This window comes from Erinaceus europaeus, chromosome 16 (assembly GCF_950295315.1).
Source record: "Erinaceus europaeus chromosome 16, mEriEur2.1, whole genome shotgun sequence".
Taxonomy (NCBI): domain Eukaryota; kingdom Metazoa; phylum Chordata; class Mammalia; order Eulipotyphla; family Erinaceidae; genus Erinaceus; species Erinaceus europaeus.
The window spans coordinates 55636617-55653333 of NC_080177.1; the positions used below are offsets into that span (position 1 = coordinate 55636617).

Below are 16717 nucleotides of genomic sequence, written 5' to 3' on the forward strand. Positions count from 1 at the left end.
TTCCTTAGTTTTTCTCTCAGAACAGTAGCAGTCAGGCTAAGACCTCACGCTTTTCACCTAATGGCTTCAGTCAGGTGTCTATAGAGAAAGCATCTGTTAAAAAGCAAGAACAAATAGACTTTGCTGTTTTGAGGGACCCCACTGAAAAGACTGGTTACCCCACTGCAAAACCCACTATTTGATAAGCCATGAACATTTATGCTAAGCTCCCATCCAGATTCTTCATGTGGCAATCCAATTAGATTCACCAGCTATCTGAAGAAATCCTCCCAGTGAAATAAAATGGTCAAAAACCAAAACTCTATAATACTAAACTTAGAAAAAAAGGAACAGGAGGAAAGCAGAGATAAAGAAAGAGAAAATGTAAAGCAACCACCATTTATAAACTCAGCTGAAATAAGATCAGTTAACTTAGTTTTAAAACAGGCTTTATAAACTGAAATATAATTCTAAAAGACAAAGTTCTTGTGCACCAAAATAGAGAAGTTTAAAGTAATTGTCTAAAATGTTGAGACTTTTGTATGTTAATTTTGTAGCCTGACACCTTATTATATTGCCTGATAATTTCCAAGAGCTTCCTGCTGGATTCTTTATGTTTTCCTATGTATACTATCATATCATCTGCAAATAGGGAGAGTTTGACTTCTCCTCCAATCTGTATCCCTTTTATTCCTGGCTCCTGCCTAATTGCTATGGTAAGAACTTCCAACACTATGTTGCATACTAATGGTGATAGTGGGCAGTCCTGTCTAGTACCTGATCTAAGGGGGAATGCCTCCAGTTTTTCACCATGGAGTATGATGTTGGCTATAGGTTTGCTATATATGGACTCCATCATCTTGAGAAATTTTCCATCTATTTTTATCTTTTGTAGTGTTTTGAGCATGAATGCATGTTGGATTTTGTCAAAGGCTTTCTCTGCATCTATTGATACACTCATGTTTTTGGTCTTGCTTTTGTTGATATGGTGAACCATGTCGATTGATTGATGTACATTAAATCAAGCTTGTATCCCTGGGATAAACCCCACTTGGTCATGATGAATGATCTTTTTAATATACTGTTGTATCCAGTTGTCTAGAGTTTTGTTCAACATCTTAGCATGTATGTTCGTCAGAGATATTGGTCTGTAGTTTCCTTTTTTTTCTTATATCCCTGTCTGCTTTTGGTATCAGAGTGATGTTGGCTTCATAGAATCTGGAAGGGGGTATTCCTGTCTCTTCAATCATTTGGAAGAACTTTAAAAGTAGAGGTATTTACTCTTCCTTGAAGGTTTAATAGAATTCATTTGTAAAAACTATCTGGTTTAGGACTTTTATTGATGGGAAGGTTTTTGATAACTTCAATTTCTTTGGCTGTCATTGGCCTGTTCATATTTTATAGTTCCTCTTTGTTTAATTTTGGAAATTTGTAGGTGTCTAGGAACTCATCCATTTCTTCCAGGTTCTCTGCTTGGTAGTTGATATAGGAGTTGATAGAAGTCTCACATGATACTTTGGGTTTCTGTGTTATCTCCTCTTTCATTTACAATTCTATTTATTTGAATCATAACTTTTTTTTAGTGAGTGTGGTTAAGGCTTTGTCAAGTTTGTTTATTCTTTCGAAGAACCAACATTTAGCTTTGTTGATCTTTTGTATGGTTCCCTTATTTTCAGTGTCACTTATTTCTTCCCCAATTTTAGTTACTTCAATCCTTCTGGTTGCTTTAGAATTCCTTTGTTCCTTTACTTCATATCTTTAAGGTGTGCCGTCAGGTTGTTTACTTGAGCTTTTTCTTGTTTCCTAATGTGTGCTTGTATGGCTATGAACTTCCCTCACTGTATTGCCTTAGCTGTGTCCCAAATATTTTGATATCTTGTATCTTCATTTTCACTGGTGTCTCAAAACACTTTAATTTCTTCCTTAATTTCCTCTTTGACCTAGTAGGTCTTAAATAGTGTACTGCTGAGTTTCCATATTTTGGGACTTACTGTTTTTATTTGCTGTTAAGTTAATTTAATTCTACTGTGGTCTAAGAAGATGCTTGTGATGATTTCAATGCTCTTCAATTTGTTGACACTATCTTTGTGGCCTAACAGATGATCTATCCTTGAGACTATCCCATGTGGACTGAAATAGAATTTGCATTCCAGTTTCTTGGGATGAATGACTGAAAATGAAGGGAGGTTGGGTCACCCTACTCTGCCACTTGAGGAAGCCTGTTCCTGAAATGAGTGCAGCCTAGAATGTTCACAGATGTGACGATGGACTATGAGTTCAGTCTGCTAGGGATCTGGAATTCATACATGCTCCAGTGCTAAACATGGACAGATATGGGCCCTGAGTTAAATCAATGTGGTAAAGTTAATTACATTTATGTATTTTTTTTTAAAGTTTGTAATAAACTCTTTGCCCTTATCCTGACTCCTAGTTCTAGTCTCAAGTCTAACAGCATCTTCCCAGACAATACTTCTAGTCCATCCCCCATGTTATCTATCAAGCTCAGGCAATGATTACTAAGACATGGGCTCCAAGGAACATACCTAAAATAGACTTCCCAGCCTCCTTCAACCCTAAGGTTCCTACTTTCATTTGCTCTACTGCTACTTTATGGTTTCTGTTTATTAAACATTTTGTTCTTTCAGCCACCAAGTTGCAGATGCTACTATGATTCCATCCTGACTTCCCTGGGCAGATAACCTTACCAATGCTTCCTGGAATCTCACTTCTCCAAAGCCTACCCCACTAGGTAAAGACAGAAACAGACGGGATATGAATTGACCTGCCAACATCCAAGTCCAGTGGAAAAGCAGTTACAGAAGCCAGAATTCCACCTTCTGCACCACCACCCCCCAAAAAAAATTGGCCAATATTCCCAATGGGGTAAATGATAGATAGGTAAAGAAAACAAGAGGGCTCTGTGCCCCAATACTACCAGGACCTAGAGTATTTGTCACCAGGAATCATATTTTTATACCATCACTTAAAGGGAATCAAATATTAAAAACACCAGAGGAAGCCAGGCACTGTTTCTTTTATCTGAGAGAGAAGAGAACAAAAGAAAAATACTCAAGTAGTAAGGGGTAGTAGTAGTGAAGTAGCAGTGGTAGTAGGTAGTAGTAGTAGTGTAGGGGTGACTTAGAAAGCAAGTAAAGGCAGGATTGTAGGGGGAAATGGGCAAAAAAAAAATAGTAACAAAAAGGATATACATAGATAAAGTTATAGAATTAGTGATCTTGGGAGAACTACTGCAGTTTCCAATTGAAGGGATGGGACACTGAACTCTAGTGGTAAGACCCATACCCCTATTATCTTATAATCCAGTAAATCAACATTAAATCTCTCTCTCTCTCTGTCTCTGTCTCTCTCTCTCTGACTTTCAATCATGAGGTCCCGAGTTCAATCCCTGACAGCAAATGTTACAGAGTGATGTCTGGTTCTTTCTCTCCTCCTAAATTTCTCACTAATAAACAAAATCTTAAAAAATAGTCATAATCATTGGTGTGGATGGGTGATACATGCATCTGTGGTTGAGTGATACATGCATCTATGGTTGATGCCTTTTTAATTATTTAACTTAATAATAACAATAGTAGTAGTAGTAGTATTTTGCTTACCAGAGCATTGCTAAGCTCTGGCTTATGATGGTGGAACTGGAGATTGAACCTGGCCTTGTAGCCTCAGGCATGGGAGTCTTTTTGCATAGTCATTTTCTGTGCCTATTATTTAAAAAATATATATCTTTACTTATTGGTTGTATAGAGACAGCTGAAAATTGAGAGGTAGTGGAGATAGAAAGGAAGAGGAACTAAGAGACACCTGTAGCATTGCTTCACCACTCAAAAAGCTTTCCCACTACAGTTGGGGACTGGGGCTTAAACAAAGCTCTTTGCGATTTATAACATGTGCACCACCGGGGGCTGGGTGGTGGCGCACCTGGTTGAGCGCATGTATTACAATGCACAAGGACCCGGGTTAGAGCCCCAGGTCCCCACCTGCAGGGGGAAAGCTTTGTGAGCGGTGAAGCAGTGCTGCAGGTATCTCTCTGTCTCTCTCCCTGTCTATCTCCCCTCCTCCTCTCAATTTCTGGCTGTCTCCAATAGATAAAGATAATAAAAAAAACTTAAAAAAAAAAAAAAAAACAAGTGCACCACCACCCAACTCCTTCTATGCCAGTTATAGCCACAGTATAGATAATGTACTCCCCACTACTTTGTTTTTCATGAAGAAAGTAAAATAAAGTGGTCCGGTAAAATAAAGTACCAGAGTGATGCCTGGTTCTTTCTCTCCTCCTGTATCTCTCATGAATAAATTCCTTTTTCTTTTAAAGTAAAATATAACACCACCACACACACACACACATAGAAGGTGGCACTAGATGACAACCACCAGATGGACAGGAAAAAAACAAACAAATTCTTTTAAAAAAAAAAAAAGAATTATCAAAAAGGAGACCACCTGGAACTGCAACAAGACAGGACTAGAACGACTTCAGGAACACACCAAATCACTGGTGAATGCAAACACATGTGACTCAAGAACAGAGAGGAGCCTAGGGAGAGATTAAGTGGCTGGTAACAGTCCTGCAGTTACACCACCTCCAATTTGTTTCACCAACAAGGGGACAGCTGAAGGGAGGAGAGGACTCCCCTAAGACTCACCAAACGCAACTGTGAGTCTCCATTGCTACTGCCCTCAGAATCTGGAGGAGCAGCAGGGAAGCCCTGTCCTGACACCAGGGGACAGAGAACTAACCAGGAAACTCAGAAAAAGATCTGAACCTCTGTGGCCTGGCAATGGGGCTGTAAAAGTCTCTTTGCATAACCACTGGATTATCTCTGCCACACCCTGCTTTATCTCTTGGTCAGGAGACAGTGAGTAAACTAAGAAGCCATCAGGCTCCCATAGCCTCCAGGGAAGAAAAAGAACAAAAGAGGCTTTAAGGCCACTGAGTTCTAACTCAGGGATTAAAAAACTATTGAAACAACTGTCAATTTCCACAACTGTGAACCCTTTAATTAACTTACTTAGACACAACTCAATCCAGGCAAGAGTGATCAGTAATTTGAAAAGTACAGAGAGAGGGACCTCATAACATATTATGCAAAATTTCTTTCCAACAAGAAGAAATATTAGGGAAATGAACCAGGGTAAGAGTCCAGCCAAAAGCCCCCCCAAAGACTGAATCATAAATTAAAGAGGTCAACATCCAAACACTAGTTAAGGAAATAATCACAGGAGTAAGTAAAGGGTTTGAAAGAATTGTCATCAGGAATGCAGAAACACTGAATGAGACCCTGGAAGAAAACACTAATTATCTCAAGGTTATTAGAGAGCTAAAAGCTGAAATAGCTGAGCTAAGAACACCAGCTGAACAAGCTAAAACAGTATCAGAACAGGATAACAAAATAGATCAACTCCAGAAAACAGTAGAGGGGAGAGAGAATAGAATCAATGAGACTGAAGACAGAATTAGCAAGATCGAGGATGAATTAGAGGCAACTAAAAAAGAAGTAAGAGATCTCAAAAAGAGATTAAGAGATGCTAAAAACAACAACAGAGACCTATGGGATGACTTCAAAAAAAAAAAATACTCATTGGCTTACCAGAGGAAGGGGGGGGGGGGAAGAAAGCATTCTTCAGGACATAATAGCTGAGAACTTCTCTAGTCTAGACAACATCAAAGACAAAGATTCAAGAAGCCCAGAGGGTCCCAAACAGAATCAACCCAGACTTAAAGACACCAAAACACATCATACTTAAAATGGAAAGGAATAAGGATAAAGAATGGAGCCTGAAGGCTGCAAGAGAAAAACAAAAGAGGAAATCCCATAAGATTAGCAGCAGACTTCTCCACACAAACACTACAGGCCACAAGAGAATGGCAAGATATCTATCAAGTGCTCAATGAGAAAGGCTTTCAAACAAGACTACTGTTTGACAAGACTGTCATTCAGACTAGATGGAGGCATAAAAACCTTCTCAGACAAGCAAGAGTTGAAAGAATCAACTATCACCAAGCTTGTCCTGAAAGAAGTTCCAAAAGGTCTCCTATTAACAGTCAGACTACCATAAATAGGACATATATCAAAACACTCTAAAACTCTACAAGAATGGAGTTAAAATATCTTCAACCTTTGATATCAATAAATGTTAATGGTCTGAATTCACCTATTAAAAGGCTATACAAAGTAGGAAGATGGATCAGAAAACACAACCCATCAATATGCATTCTACAGGAAACCCACCTAACTCAACAAGAAAAACACAGCATCAAAGTGAAAGGATGGAAAACCAACATACAAGCCAATAGCCCACAAAAAAGGGGCAGGAACAGCTTTTCTCATATCTGACAAAATAGACTTTAAAATAAATAAAATTTAAAAAGATAGGGATGGAAACTAATTAATTCTCAGTGGATCAGTCAATCAAGAGGACTTAACAATTATTAACAATTATACACCCAGTGATAAGCCATCTAAATACATCAAACATCTACTGAAAGTGCTACAGCAATATATTGACAGTAACACAGTAATAGTAGGGGACTTCCAACACCAAACTCTCTCAACTTGACAGATCATCCAGGCAGAAAATCAATAAAGACATAAGGGAGCTAAATGAAGAGATAAACTAGAACTATTGGACATTTTCAGAGTCATTCATCCCAAGAAACTGGAATATACATTTTACTCAAGTCCACATGGGTCATTCTCAAGAATAGACCATATGTTAGGCTACAAAGACAGCATCAGCAAATTCAAGAGCATTGAAATCATCCCAAGCATCTTCTCAAACCACAGTGGAATTAAAATAACACTTAACAATCAACAGAAGATTAGTAATAACCACAAAATGTGGATGCTCAACAGTACACGCCTTAACAACTACTGGGTCAAAGTGGAAAAAAGGAGGAAATCAAAATGTTTTGAGACTTCAAAGAAAATGAAGACAAAAGCTATCAAAATATTTGGGACACAGATAAGTAGTACTGAGAGGGAAGTTCATAGCCATACAAGCACACATTAGGAACTAAGAAAAAGGGACCAGGTGGTGGCACACCTGGTTGAGTGCACATGTTACAATGCTCAAGGACCTGGGTTCAAGCCCTCAGTCCCCACCTGCAGAGGGAAAGCTTTGTAAGTGGTTAAGCAGGGCTGCAGGTATCTTATCTTTCTCTCTCCCTATCTCCCCTACCCTCTCATTCTGGTTGTCTCTATCCAATAAATAAAGATAATAAGTTAAGAAAAAAGAAATAAGAAAAAGCACAAATAAACAGCTTGATTTCACATCTTAAAGACCTAGACGAAGAAGAAGAACAAAGGAACCCTAAAGCAACCAAAAGGACAGAAATCACTAAAGTTAGGGCAGAAATAAATAACATTGAAAATAAGAAAACCATACAAAAGATCAACGAAAGTAAATGTTGGTGCTTCGAAAGAGTCAAAAAATCGACAAACCTATAGGCAGACTCACAAAATAAAAAAGGGAGAAGACCCAAATAAATTGGATCATAAATGAAAGAGGAGATATCACAACAGACACCGCATAAATTCAACATATCATGCGAGGCTTCTATGGCTATGCCACCAAGCTAGAGAACCTGGAAGAAATGGATGACTTCCTAGATACCTACCAACTTCCAAAACTAAGTCAAGAGGAAGTGGATAACATGAACAGGCCCATCACAGCTAATGAAATTGAAACAGTTATCAAAAATCTTCCCAAAAATAAAAGTCCTGGACCAGATGGTTTTACAAATGAATTCTACAAAACCTTCTAAGAAGAACTAATACCTCTACTTTTAAAAGTCTTCCAGAAGATTGAAGACACTGGAATACTCCCTTCCAGCTTCTATGAAGCCAACATCACTTTGATACCAAAAGCAGATAGGGACACAGCCAAAAAAGGAAACTACAGACCAATATCTCTCATGAACATAGATGCTAAAATACTGAACAAAACTCTAGCCAACCAAATACAGCAGTCTATTAAAAAGATTGTTCATCATGACCAAGTGGGGTTTATCCCAGGGATGGAAGGTTGGTTTAATATATGTAAATCAATCAATGTGATCTACCACATCAATAAATGCAAGAGCAAAAACCACATGGTCAATAGATGCAGAGAAAGCCTTTGAAAAATACAACATCCCTTTATGATCAAAACACTACATAAAATGGGAATAGATGGAAAATTCCAGAAGATAGTGGAGTCTATATATAGCAAACCTACAGCCAACATCATACTCAATGGTGAAAAAATGGAACCATTTCCCCTCAGATCAGGTACGAGGCAGAGCTGCCCACTATCATCATTACTATTCAACATAGTGTTAGAAGTTCTTGCCATAGTAATCAGGCAGGAGCAAGGAATTAAAGGCAAAAAGATAGGAAGAGAATAAGTCAAATTTTCCCTATTTGCAGATGACATGATAGTATACATAGAAAATCCTAAGGAATCCAGCAAGAAGCAATATAATAAGGTGTCAGGCTATAAAATTAACATTCAAAAGTCAGTGGCATTCCTCTATGTAAACACTAAGTTAGAAGAACATGAAATCCAGAAATCAATTCCTTTTACTATAGCAACTAAAACAATAAAATATCTAGGAATAAACCTAACCAAAGAAGTGAAAGACTTGTATACTGAAAATTATGAGTCACTACTCAAGGAAATTGAAAAAGACACAAAGAAGTGGAAAGATATTCCATGTTCATGGGTTGGAAGAATTAACATCATCAAAATGAATATACTACCCAGAGCCATCTACAAATTTAATGCTATCCTCATCAAGATCCCAACCCCATTTTTAGGAGAATAGAAAAAAATGCTACAAATGTTTATCTGCAACCAGAAAAGAGCTAGAATTGCCAAAATAATCTTGACTAGAAAGAACAGAACTGTAGGTATCATACTCTCAGATCTCAAATTGTATTATTGTCATCAAAACTGCTTGGTACTGGAACATGAATAGACACACTGACCAGTGGAATAGAACCCAGAAGTGAGCCCCCACACCTATGGGCATCTAATCTTTGACAAAGGTGCCAGACTACTAAATAAGGAAAGCAGAGTCTCTTCAACAAATGGTGTTGGAAAAAATGGGTTGAAACATGCAGAGGAATGAAACTGAACCACTATATTTCAGGAATACAAAAATACATTCCAAGTGGATCAAGGACTTGGATGTTAGACCAGAAACTATCAGGTACTTAGAGGAAAATATTGGCAGAACTCTTTTCCACATAAATTTTAAAGACATCTTCAATAAATCAAATCCAGTTACAATGAAGACTATGGCAAGCATAAACCTATGGGACTACATAAAATTAACAAGCTTCTGCACAACAAAAGAAACCACTACCCAAACCAAGAGACACCTCACAGACTGGGAGAAGATCTTTACATGCCATACATCAGACAAGAGTTTAATAACCAACATATATAAAGAGCTTGCCAAACTCAACAACAAGAAAATAAATAACCCCATCCAAAAATGGGGAGAGGACATGGACAGAATATTCACCACAGAAGAGATCCAAAAGGCCGAGAAACACCTCAAAAAATGCTCCATGTCTTTGATTGTCCGAGAAATGCAAATAAAGACAACAATGAGATACCACTTCACTTCTGTGAGAATGTCATACACCAGAAAAGGTTAACAGCAACAAATGCTGGAGAGGGTGTGGGATCAAAGGATCCCTCCTGCACTGCTGTTGGGAATATGAGTTGGTCCAACCTCTGTGGAGAACAGTCTGGAGAACTCTCAGAAGGCTAGAAATGGAACGACCCTATGATCCTGCAATTCCTGTCCTGGGGATATATACTAAGGAACCCAATATACCCACTCCAAAAGATCTGTGTACACATATGTTCTAAGCAGCACAATTTGTAATAGCCAAAAGCTGGAAGCAACCCAGGTGTCCAACAACAGATGAGTGGCTGAGCAAGTTGTGGTCTATATACACAGTGGAATACTACTCAGCTATAAAAAAAAAAGGTGACTTCACTGTTTTCAGCTGATCTTGGATGGACCTTGAAAAATTCATGTTACGTGATATTAGTTAGAAACAGAAAGATGACTATGGGATGATCTCACTCTCAGGCCGAAGTTGAAAAACAAGATCAGAAGAGAAAACACAAATAGAGCTTGAACTGGAATTGGCGTATTGCACCAAAGTAAAAGACTCTGGGGTGGGGGTGGGTGGGTAGGGAGAATACAGGTCCAAAAAGGATGACAGATGACAGAGTAAGGGTTGTATTTTTATATGGAAAACTGGGAAATGTTATGTATGTACAAATTATTGTATTTACTGTTGAATGTAAAACATTAATTCCCCAATAAAGAAATAAAAAAAGTAAAATAAACACTCCACATGATTATTTTCTTCAGAGATTTTTGGGTTGTTGTTTTTTTTTTTTTGAGCTTTGATCGTCTGTATCAATTTCTATAACAAAATGGTATTTTAGTAAGTCTATCAAATTCTACTTATACTTCAATTGAAATTACTTAGAAGCCAGAACTCATTTTGGTGTTAACCAATATTCTTTTTCTTAGTCAAAAAGGCCTTTCTTACATAGATCTAGTTTAATGCCTTCAATATAAGTTCTTCATACCTTGTTAAATTCACTTCACAATGATTCTGTCATTCTAAATCACAACTACATGAAAAATTGGGCTGAGCTTTTTTGCTTACTTTTTATTCTTTCTGATAATTCCACCAATGCTATATACTAGGTTTGAGCATTGACATCACTTCCAATTCTCTTAAGCATTTTGTGTAAGAAGGAAGTGTTTGATGTCATATATCTGAGCCTGGCATACTTTCATTGTGGGGCAAATGAAAATAATACTAGAAAATGGAGACACATTGTATCACATTCTTGTCTTATTACATGGTTTCCTCGTAGCAAAGCTTGAAGACCCTGGTCACTGGTCATCACTTACAGTCCTTTGCTTTCACTGCACAGCCATATCCCAGAGGGACAAAGAGCTGATATGATCAAAGGGACCTCAGTCAGCACTGGGCTTTGCTGAATGAGATATGAGATGTCTAGCTAGAATCTACCTCATGTTCCCCTCACTATTACTCTGACTTCCCATTGCAAATGATGGTGGTGACAGTATGGTGAAAGCAGAAAGCACCTATGAGCCAGGCACACAGCTAACCATTGCACCTAGATTATATATTTTGTTCCTCACAATCACCCTTTTGAAGTAGGTCCTGTAAATAGTCTCAGTGGACACATGAGAAAACAGCAGAGAGGAGACTTACAAGGACAAAGAGAGACAATGCAGTGGATAAGGCACTGGACTTTCAAACATGAAGTCCTGAATTTGATCCCCAGCAGTGCATGTATCACAGTGATGCTTGGATTCTCTTTCTCCCCTCCTATTTCTCTCAGTAAACTAGGGCGTCCAAGTGTTGAAGGAAGTGGCTGCTTCGAGACATGTGGTTTAGGCTTCTATTACAGCCCATCAGTGGTCTTCTGGTAGCTAGCTGTAAGGCCAACACCAACACCTTTGCTGCTAACACCAGCACGGGGAATTTGCACCTGTCTCTTTATCCATGAACCTTCAGCCTTAGATGCTCATCCCTTCTTCACTGGTAACTGAAATAACTGTGGGCAACAAAGTCAAATCTGAATTACTCCAGAGATTTCCACACACTGAGATTCTCCCTCAAAAACAATGATACCATCACACAGCCTGGCTTATCCTGCAGCTTACTAAAGCATTCTAAACACTTTCTGATGGAGGAATTTTTGTGGCTGTGTTCTGAATCACATTCTTTTGAAGCAACCATCTCACTGTCTCATTTTTTCCATGAGGGAGATGGATTATAATACAGAGAGAAGTATTTATAATGAGCCTCAGCTCCAGTAACGTGGCCTTCAGTTGGCTTCATTTTCAATGCATCTTTCTCTGCTAATTAATGTACTTTTGCCCAGTATTGGGAGAAACATTTATATGCCTCAACTGAATAGGGAGGGATGAAACCACACCCAGTGTAGAGGATCCAAAAATCTTCAGAAGCAATATGAATGGCATAACCATGCAAAAAGCAAAGCTTAAATGCTAGGGTTTTGGGTTGGTTGTAAACTCAGCAGAGTCCACCAGAGAATAAAAAGTGATGTGATAATTAGGCCATGAATTAACCCCCTGGTACTTACCACTCTGCTGTTTTCAAAGCCCTCTTCCCACCTCCTAGGACATTTTGCACATGCAAAATGCCAAATGCGATTAATGAGGTGTGTAGCAGAAAAGCTAATTAATGAAAATGAAAACCCTAAAATGTCGGTTATTTAGTAACCAGGGCCTGGAGCCACAAGCCAATTAAACTACTCTTGTGGTGAAGGAAGAGATCAAAATGCCCGATCAGTTCCATCTGGCTGCCTCTGGGGGTCAATCTAGAGCCTCCTGACCTTTGCAAAAGAGTTTTTCCACCCTCTTGTCACTGCAAAGGAGGAGTGAAGGGCAGACCTACTCACCCTCCTCACATTAAACCCTGGGACTCTGGCTTTTCCACTCCTATGTTAGGGACTTGGAAGCCAAGGACTAGGGAACCCAGACGGAAGCTAGCATAAGTCACTAACTCTTCCCAGTCTAGTCCCCTTTTGTCATTTATTCCACTGGAGGGGCTCCTACCCATTTCTACCCCACCGAGGAGGAGATCTGATAATGGCCCTGGCAGAGCAGTGGCTTTCCATAGCATCTAGCAGGGGCCTCACTGACCCATAACACGGCTACACACATGATTTCTTCTCATACTGTCTTTGTAAATTGACCATGGCTAACCTTGCTGCCCTAATCACATCAATCAGAATAACATTTCTTTAGCCACTGCAGGCTGGCAGCCTCCTGGGCTGAGGCATGACTCAGAGTCAGGCTCAGATACTGAAGGCGGATTTTGGAGTTTCCAGTGGTCTCAGGTTTCCTCTGCTTTTATCACAGTTGGTGAGCTTTGTAAGGCCCGCGTTTACAGCCATGCAAATTAGCCTCAGTTGGAGAGAAATCAAGCCAAATGAAATCAGGCTCTGGGGTCACAAAGTATTTTATCAAAAACTTAAAGTATGGCCTGGCTGCTGAGGTCAAACCAGATGCCCTAGCCAACATGGGGCCACTTTATCTAAGGAAACCTCAACTGCATTAGCCTCTGGGCCCTGGAAACTCAGGGATGGAGGGGAGGATAACCAAGAGCACACCAGCCAAGTGGGGCATGAGAGCAAGTCTACCAACTGCTGCTTCCTGGGGAATTGTTATGTAATGACAAGTGGGATGAGGCAACTCCTCTACTGACAATAAAAAAGGAAGGAAGGAAGGAAGGAAGGAAGGAAGGAAGGAAGGAAGGAAGGAAGGAAGGAAGGAAGGAAAGAGAGAGAGATGATGGTTACTAGGAAGGTGAGGGAAATGCGGATGGGTGTTGAAGGACAAAATGGGCCAAGTGGATAATGGGAATACCAATGAAATGTTAGTGGTGTGTGCAGTGAGGCTCATTCATCCATAGAGGAACTGAATTGTATTCTTGAAACACAACACTAAGCCAATGAGAAACCCACCATGTTGCATTAGAATATAATGAGTATGTAAAGGCATCTACCTGCAGGTATGAGCTGACATTTTGCATCTGGGGCACATATGTGAAAAATCCCACTCCAAATGCTATGATTGTTAAGTCCACAGAGATTATACAACTGGATACAAGATGATATAAGATGATGGCTAACTAGTTAGCTTTAGGTCAAGACCACTAGCACCTGATTTCCACTGCTGTTTTCTCACTCATATTTCCAGCCTCTGCACATCCCACTAAAAAGGGTTTCATTAAAATAACTCTCCAATATGTCTATGGCTTTTAAAATGGGAGGATTATTAAAACCCTCACAGCTATATCCTGAGTTCTCATATACCCATGGCTCATCCAGTATGGTGCAGAAGATCTCACTCAGCTTGATCTATTAGACTGTGCCCAGATCTAAATGCTGAGATGTTGACTGGCTCAGGGTTCCTTGTCTACTGCCACTCTACCAAATTAAAATAAAAGTTGGTGGAGCTTAACCCCATTTACAAAGTAGAGGTAATGATCAGATCCTTGGGATGTATCAAATTTTTCTTTTTTGCAGAGATGAGAGACAGACTTCAGACACAGAATTCTGAAAGAACTTGTTCAAGACGAACTCATTGGCTATGGTTAGTCAGAAGGAGAAACCAAGTTTTATTTTTTGTTTTTCCTTTCTGTCCATTAATGTTGCACCTCCAATGAGAGGGAGGGAGGGAGGGAGGGAAGGAAGGAGAGAGAGGGAGAGAGAGAGAGAGAGAGATTCCATAATTGATCCCAATGGAGCTACTAAGACTAATACTTCATAAATTTTTATACTGCAACCATTATTCCTATGCACTGGAACTATGCCTGCCAAAGAAATGACTTCTCTCCTAATACTTTCCAAGCCTTTCTAATAGACACCTGGCTCTCAATACTTTGTGTGAAAAACCTTCAGTGAGAGAGGAAGTAGAAACCAGATTTAGCAACAGCAGAGCCAGTGCTGCTTTCCCTATACAATGACCAGAAAATAAAATTCAGATTCCAAGTGAATTTAAAGTTGGGATTAATAATTAATTTCAGACCAACAGACAATAAATAAGTAGCTAAGAGCACAGGCTCTGGGCTGTGCTGAAGTCATTTTCCTGCTCTGTCACTTAAGAGCTGTGATACAACCCCTCTAAGTATCAGTTCCCTCATCTCCAAAATAGGAATGACAGCAGGGCCCACCTTTTTTTTTTTTTTTAATTTGGGAGATTAATGGTTTACAACGAATACGGTTGTTGATACATGTGTAACATTTTCTCAGTTTTCTGCCAAACTCTATCACTGCCCGCGTCCCCAGCCTAGGTCATCCTCTACCATTCCACCCCATGCACCAAGACCGGAACTCCACATCCCCAACCCCAGAAAAAGGAAACAGTAACCATGTTATAGGCTTCATGTGACAACTGAATAAGCTAACAAGTGCCAAGTACTTAACCCAAACTACCGGTGCTATCTTTGTCATCTCCAGTTGAAAGATACTAGGTAACTTAAGATACTAGGTAACTGAGACTTTTTCTCTGCCGATTGTTACACATGTAGATAGGAGAGCAGTTGTGTGTTTTGGACTTTGTGTACACTGGAAATGTGTGTGCACTCTACAAAGCATTTACGAGTTTGGTTGCTAAAACATCCATGTGACCTAGGCTTGCGATGTTAGTGCACATACTATATCTTTGCCTGTTTTCACTGTTTCTTGGTAGCTTAGAGATGGAGGCCAAAGGAGGACAGCCACCATCACTGTTCTTGGGACAGACTTGTTTCAAACCCTTGTCTAGATCCAACTGATATTCTAATTTTAAAAAAGGACCTAATTAAGCACACATGGACGAGGTCTAGGAAGAACATCAAAACTTTCTTCCACTAAGGGGAAAAAAAATGGTAAGTACTTGGGGGGGCAGGGGCAGAAAGACAGCTTGGTAGGTAGGGCACATGGCTTGCCATGCCTATGGCTCAGATTCTAGCTCCAGCACCACATAGGAGGTGCTGTGACACCAGAGGAAGCTCTAGTGATGTGGTGTGACATCCCCCCCCCCCCCCCCGGTCTATCTTAATGTAAATGTTGCCCTAGGCAATCAAACCAAACATTCAGGATGTCCTAGCTCCATAAATAATAATAGTAATAATAATAATTATTTGATTAATGCAATGTCTAGCATGACTCATGCACTTGAGGTGATTATGCTTAGTGAAGTAAGTAGGAGGTGATTGACAACTTGGTTTCACTCATATATGGAGTATAAAGAGAAACATGAACTTACAACATATGAACTTGAAACATATGAACTTGCAATCTGTCTCTGAAACTGAAGACTTGCCAGTGGGGGCTGGGGGTACCGAACGTTGCTGGTGGTGTGACCTTATAATCATGTAAGATAGATAAATACTCAGGGGGGCAGGAAGCCCTTTATAGCCTATCTCATAATACATAACCATACTTTTTTGTTCCCCCACCCCCCCAAAAAAGACAGATGGAAAGGCTCAATATTTAAATTCAAATCTATATTCAAATACACTCTTATTCCCTGTAGATAAAGATTTTAAAAGCTGTATATGTGACTTAGTGGGGAGGGAGGTGATCCTAGAACTGACCCCAATGGAACTAATAAGACTAATACTTCATAAATTTTTATACTGCAACCATTATTCCTATGCACTGGAACTATGCCTGCCAAAGAAATGACTTCTCTCCTAATACTTTCCAAGCCTTTCTAATAGACACCTGGCTCTCAATACTTTGTGTGAAAAATCTGCAGTGAAAGTTGGTCTCGTGGTCCACAATAAAGAGATTTAATAAGACTAGAGAGAGATAAGAAAGGCAATTACTCTCTTGGAAGTTCCTTTCCTTCCCGCTTCTAGGAGAGAACTAGTTTGCTTTTGTTATCTCAGGATTCTATGGTGCCCCCATGTGGTCAGAGAAGGTAATATGCATGTTAGTGGTAATAGGACTGGCTGGATGTACAAATCCAGATGCAGTTACTGTCAACTAGCCAGTAAGAGAAACATTGCTGGACTCAAGAATAATGCTCACATACATCATTCTGAAAGAATCACAAGTTCTAACCACTTTTTTTTTTTAAAAAGTCAATAAACTAAAAGCACAATTTAGCTTTTAGAGCCATGTTATTTCTAAAATTAAAAAAAAAGCA

At 39.4% G+C, this 16717-nt stretch overlaps 1 protein-coding gene across 5 annotated transcripts in view; it reads right to left on the reverse strand.

Annotated features, from left to right (window-relative positions):
- FMN1 (formin 1) overlaps positions 1–16717 on the reverse strand; it is a 446009-nt gene that overhangs the window by 209083 nt on the left and 220209 nt on the right. The gene's annotated exons all lie outside the window — the stretch shown is intronic.